The sequence below is a fragment of the Primulina tabacum genome, chromosome 3 (assembly GCF_025594145.1).
Source record: "Primulina tabacum isolate GXHZ01 chromosome 3, ASM2559414v2, whole genome shotgun sequence".
In the NCBI taxonomy this organism is placed as follows: Eukaryota; Viridiplantae; Streptophyta; class Magnoliopsida; order Lamiales; family Gesneriaceae; genus Primulina; species Primulina tabacum.
In genome coordinates this window covers 1,355,173-1,362,281 of record NC_134552.1, presented here as the reverse complement: position 1 = coordinate 1,362,281, position 7,109 = coordinate 1,355,173, and positions in this window count along the sequence as shown.

Genomic DNA, 7,109 nt, shown 5'->3' with positions numbered 1-7,109 from the left:
TTATGACAAAAATCAATTTCCTCAACAAGTTGAGAAAACAAATGCTTTCTAAAAACAAATAACCAGAATAAAACTAAAACAAGAAAGCAAAAACGTGTTGCTAAAAAGTAGATCCACGAGAAGCAATCTTCGGCCAACTTCTTCCCAGATATTGTCCACAGATGTTCTCAACATTCACAGCAACACTCTATCACACTCTTCATAGCACGTCTCTTGAATAAGATTTTCTCTGAATTCCTGAACGTGCACACGTGAGTGAATATTGACTGAGAGGAAAAGAGAACTCAATGATGTCTTGGTCTCTCATTTATAGATGTGGAATTTCATTCCATAGAGAAACTTATTTCACAAGGAAAGATAAGAGTTTTATTAGGAATAAACTCTTTTTAAACACTACTACCATATCTCATCAATTCATTATCACAAATACCATATCTCCGAATATATTTAAATGATTATCTCATTATCTAAGAAAGGCAAAATCGTATTAAATATGAAACTCAATTAATTTAACAAGGGAAAAGGGAAATCACTTAAGTCAATAAAGTATATCAATTAAAATTGAAAATAATATTTCCCTTCAATCTCCCCCCTTTTGCCTTTTTTGGACAAAATGAGATCAAACTCAATTATCACTGCTTTAGTTCAAATTAACTCCCCCTTATTTATCAACTCCCCCTGAGTCAAACCATTTCTCTTCCCCTGAACAAACCACAGACAATAAAAAATGTTGCTAGACGTTGTTAGAAATGTTAACAACACTGGAGACAACATCAGCACCATTTCATTAGGCAAAATCAACACAGAGACATAACTATTAGTAAAACAAAAAGAACAACCACACAATTAAAAATAGCACTTAGACTAGAAACAGAACAAAACAAATTCAATCATCCTCATCCTCTTCTTCATCATCACTGTCATCCTCTTCACTGTCATAATCCTTGGACCCAGATGGGCCAGCAGTTTGATCATCTCCCTCTTTTTGTCCGGGAAAGGTACCTACCTCCAAGATAAGCCTGAGGTCAGCAGCCAGATTCTCATAATATGCCAAGTCTGCCTTAGCCTGGGTGATCTTTTTAAGAGCATGATCAAGGTGAGCCTGAACTCCAGCAACAGCAATCTTTACATAACCATCTGTTGGTCGATGGGGGGTTGAACTTGTAGAAGACTCAGAAGTTGGAGGTGCTGTGGTAGAGTTGATCCAAGGAAGGTCGATCTTTCTATTCCCCTTGAAGAGAGCATGGGCAATCTTCAGTAACTCACCGGCATGTGAGGAGGGTTCGGTGAGGTCTTTAATAAACCCTTGTGACTCCAAAATGCCATAGATGAGAGAGGGAAATGGGAGCTTGGATGACTTCATGCCGCCATGTGCATATTGCATGACAGTATAAAATACCATAAGCCCAAAGTTCAAGCTGGAGGTTCCAATGGCAAAAAGAGTAAGTGCCTGAGACTTAGTGACCACTGTGGTGTTGGTGGTTGGAGTCCAGTTGTGAATGGCGATCTTGTGAAGTACGGAGTAGAGAGACGTAAGAGTGGCAGCCGAAACCTTTTCAGGATGAGCAGGGAACTGGCGAATCAGTCCACCAGTCAGGGTGGAAATCACATCATTAAGGTCCGGTGTAGGACCTTCAGCAATAAACGGTGTGCCATAGTACTCATTGATGATCTGCGGCTCAATGTTGTATACCCTGTTCCGTACAAAGACTCGTCCAAATTTAGGTGATCGTGGATCTCTGACACTGGATGAAAGGTTCGCGTAGAATTCAAGAACCACCTTACGACAATAGGGACGCGCAGAAGAGACAGTAGATAACAATCCACGGGATTGGAGGAACTCGATTAGATTGTTGCGAGAGAAGGCCTCCATATCAGCATTTCGTTCCTCAATAAGGGCCCGGTTTGCGTAAAGAGACCAGTTTGAAAACGCCTCCTCGGTATAAAACATGTTATTGAAACTGCTTGAAAAATCGTAATCATTGAGGTTGATGTTGTCCGAGGAGGTTTCATCATCTGAATCAACACCCGTAGGAGCAGGAGCATCTACCGGTACGGTATTAGCAAAGGCACTGGAGTCTTCAGAAACATTTGGGCCAGATGATCGAGCAGCTTGTTGGCTTTTGAGGTTGGCCATAAATTGGGCCAACGTAATTTTCTCATCACGAGGTGGTGAGGACATTGGCGGAGGAGGAGGCGGGACGTCCATAGCAGAAGAAGTGGAGTCACCGGAGGAATCACTGCTGGCTGAGGACGGAGGAACCCTCTTCGTACAGGCCACAAGTTCAAAATCTTTATTAGCAGAGTCATCACCTGAGGTGTGCTCAGGGTCAGCAAGTGAAGGTCGGCTCGTCCCCTCACCCTTTCGACGAAATTGTTTGGAGGTGGTCAAATCAGGGTTATATCCTGCCTGTCTTTTGGACCGACGCACTTGCTAGCGCGGAGGATCGAACACCTGGATTATCGGTGGATTATCAACATCAAAAGCATTCCCAGGTTCGCCGGGAGCAATAACTTCCAGATGCTCGGGAATAAGAGCAGCAGGAATGATCTGCAGGTTCTGGACAGAAGATGTTGCGGGAGGTGAGGAAACATCCTCTGTAAGGCCCATTTCGCTTCGGATATCGTGTGGATCAAAGCCCTGTCCTGCCATTGTCATGAGATAAGTTTCAAGCAAAGAGAAGAATCGACAATTTTGAGGGAAAAGTTTTGCAGAAAGAAATTGTGCGAAGAGGGTACGGAAATTCGAAAGATAATTAGGCAGATAATGATGGATTAGACAGTGTAAATATATGAGATAAGTATGAATTATCAGTGCAACGGTAACAAAATCAAACAATCAATTTAACCCAAACGGTAAATATGATTCAATCTACAGAATTTCTCCAACGGTAAGAAAATAACGGCATTGTTTAGGATCTTTAACATAAAAAAAATTACTGAGGCAATTTGAGAAAAACTGTTCAAAATATCCAGAAATAACTCCACATCGACCTTTAGCCCCACTGGACATCAATGCTCACATAAATTAAAGATTGTCGCAAAGTCTGGATTTTCACCGGATTTTACTTTGTTAAAATACTCATGTCCATTTGACACGGCAATATTCACAATGATATGTTTATGCATGACCTATTTATGGCTATAACAGAATGTAACAAAATTAAGAACATGAAACAAGTATGAGATATGTCTACAGATGAGGTGTTGTCACATATGTTGGCAGCATCTTCTGACAACACGTCCAATTCCAGAAAATAATTTTGATTTTACTGCACACTTAGAGATTTATTATTTTTCTGACCATAGAAGTGGTAGCTCCCACACTAGAAGAACGGTCTTCTTTTGGACTCCTCTAGGTAACTTTTTCCATTTTCTTCTATTTTCCTTTCTGTATTGAATTCAGAAGAGGTAGCTCCCACAGTAAAAGCACAGTCTTCATTGGACTCTTTTAGGTAGCTTTTTCCGTCTTTTAGCATATTCATGATTGATTATGCTTTTTATTCAATCTTTTTAAGTCACTTTTCGTATGAGACAATGTCATGGAGTACATGAACATTTTTCAACTACTTTGTGATTTAATCATATTGTTAACCATATCCAAGTGTGTCAATTAAGATAGAATAAGGAATTGTAAGTGTAACAGAAGATTAAGCAACATCATTCCAACACATCATATCATAGAATGCATGAAAATGCAGTATGTCTAAATCCTAGAAATGCACATGCATGTTAGATGTTGTCCGAGATGTTGTAACATCTGAGACAACATCTATGTATGATCAGACAGAATACATGCTGAGAGATTTCTTAAGATTGGAGAACCTCTCAAAGTCTAATGCTTTGGTGAATATGTCGGCTAGTTGGTTATTTGTATCAACAAATTCCATCCGAATCAATCTTTTCTCTACTAGATCTCGAATAAAGTGATGACGAATGTCAATGTGTTTGGTTCGAGAGTGTTGTACTGGATTTTTTGAAATGTTTATTGCACTAGAATTGTCACAGTACACCACTAAGGGTTCACCCTTAAGCCCATAGTCTGTTATCATTTGGTTCATCAACAAAAGTTGAGTTCAACTACTTCCAGCTGCTACATATTCGGATTCAGCGGTTGAAAGTGATACACAATTCTGTTTTCTACTATGCCATGAGATCAAGTTATTTCCAAGATAAAAACAGCCACCCGACGTACTTTTTCTATCGTCTAAATCCCCAGCCCAATCAGCGTCTAAGAACCCTACTAGATTTGAGTTGGTTTCGTGCGTATACCATAATCCTAAGTCAATGGTTCCGGCTATGTATCGTAAGATACGTTTTACGGCTTTTAAGTGAGAAATCTTAGGATTAGATTGGTATCTAGCACACAAGCAAACACTAAACATTAAATATGGGCGGCTAGCAGTCAAGTACAGAAGGCTTCCTATGATGTTGCGGTAAAGGGTGTTGTCAACATCTTCGACCGCAACATCTTTAGATAATTTTTCATTTGAGCCCATATGTGTCTTCGTGTGCTTGGTGTTTTTATTTGCAAATTTTTTGACTAGATTCTTAGCATACTTACTTTGGCACAAGAAGATGCCATCATGCATTTGTTTGATTTGCATACCAAGAAAGAAGTGTAATTCACCAAACATGCTCATTTCAAATGTAGTAGACATGCATTCAACAAAGTCATTAGCATGCTTTTGGGATGAGGAGCCAAAAATGATATCATCGACATAGATTTGACATATAAGAATCTCACCTTTGGATTTTTGAATAAAGAGCGTTTTATCTACCTCACCTCGTTTAAATCCAATGTCAAGTAGGTAATCAGTCAGTCTGCCATACCAAGCACGTGGTGCTTGCTTCAACCCATAGAGGGCCTTTTTCAACTTGTACACATGATTTGGATTGTGTGGATCTTCGAATCCTTTAGGCTGTCTAACATGTACTTCCTCACTCAAGAAACCATTCAAAAATGCACTTTTAACATCCATTTGAAACAATTTGATTTTCATAAAGCATGCAATAATTAGCAAAAGTCGGATTGACTCAATGCGGGCAACAGGTGCAAAGGTCTCATCAAAATCAACCTCTTCAACCTGTGTGTACCCTTGAGCAACCAACCTTGCTTTGTTTCAAATGATGTTCCCTGATTCATCAGTTTTATTTTTAAAAACCCACTTTGTTCCAATTATATTGCCATGGTCAGGAGGTGAAACTAGATCCCAAACATCATTCCGAACGAACTCTTCAAGCTCATCATGCATAGCATTAATCCAAAACTCATCTTTTAAAGCTTCGTCGACATTTTTAGGTTCAATTTGAGATACAAAGCATGAAAATCTAACATGTGAGTAAGCCGAGCTCATGCATCTAAGTCCAGCCATTTTTCGGTAATCGACTTTCTCTTTCTTTCGAGTTTGGACATCACCTTGTGCGCTTCCAATTATTGGGATGATGGATGATCCTTCTGAATTTTGCTCGGAATATATGATCCATCATCTACTGCATCATGATCGCTATGATTTTCTTCAGGTTCAGTGACTTTAGTATCACGTGTTGTGCTAGATGTTGCAACATTTGGGGCAACATCTGCATTTTTCAGTGAAATTGGATTGTCCAGAAGGTCTTCAACGTCATCTATTGCAGTTTTCTTTTTGAGATCTGCACAATCATAAAAAATAACATTAATGGATTCCATAATAGTCCTAATTCTTAAATTAAACATGCGATAAGCTCGACTTATTAGAGGCATATCCCAAAAACAAACACTTATCACTCTTTGCATCAAACTTTGTAAGTTGGTCCCTGTCATTCAAAATGTAACAAACACAGCCAAACACATGAAAATATTTAAGATTAGGCTTTTTTCTCAGGATGATCTCATAATAAGTCATGGTTGAACCACTTCTTAAATAGACCCTATTCGAAATATGGCACGCTGTATTAAGAGCTTTTGCCCAAAAACGCTTTGAGATATTCTTTGAAGCTAGTAGCATCACCCTTGCCATTTCTTGAAAAGTCCTGTTCTTACGTTCGGTAATGCCATTTTGTTGTGTGGTTTTTGGTGCCGAGAATTCATGTGAGATTCCCTTCTTGTCACAAAAGGATGAGAATAAAGAATTTTCAAATTCTTTACCTTGATCAGTTCTGATTCTTCTCATCTTCAAATTATGGAAGTTTGTGATTCTTGTGACCAATTATTTAAACACAACAAAAGTGTCCGATTTCTACCTGATGAAATTAACCCATGAATATCGTGATAAATCATCAACACACACAAAAGAATACCTCTTACCTCCAAAGCTTTCCACTTCCATAGGACCCACAAGGTCCATGTGTAGCAATTTCAGACATCATGTTGTCCCAGATGTTGGCAACACTGGGTGTGACACGCGAGTCTGTTTTCCTTTTTGACAGTCTCCACACACGTATGGTATTCCAGATGAAAGATTAAGCATACCTCTTACTGCATCGTACTTACTCAAGTTCTTCAAGGTTTTGAAATTTGCATGTCCGAGTTTTTTATGACAAAGGTCAAGTTCGGTGATTTGCACATGCTTGCATGAGGATTCTTCACTTATTTGAGAGCAATTATCCGAAGACCTTGTACCTGTCATAATGCACAAATTAGTTTCATCAAAAACTTCACAAGTATGTTTTTATCAAACTTAACAAGCAAATTATCATCACACTATTGACTTATGCTTATCGAATTTAAATTTAGTCCTTCAACATGAACCACATTGAGGAGCTTTGGTAGTCCTTCAACATTCAATGTGCCCTTTCCCACAATTTTTCCTTTAACCCCCCCTCCATAGGTCACTCTACCACAATTTTGTTCAACATAATCGATGAGATGTTCTCTTGATCCCGTCATGTGACGTGAGCTTCCACTATCAAAGTACCAATCACCTGCAGTGTAAGTTTTTAATGAAGTATAAACAACATTACAGTGAATTTTTACCTTTGGTACCCAAACCTGTCTTACTGTAGGTTGATGATGTGAGGTGTTGCGGGAAATGTTGGACAACATTCGGGGCAACATCCGACTTGACTTTTGATTCATGCGATCATCCCTGAGTTTAAAACAGTAGGGCCTAATATGACCAGGCTTAAAG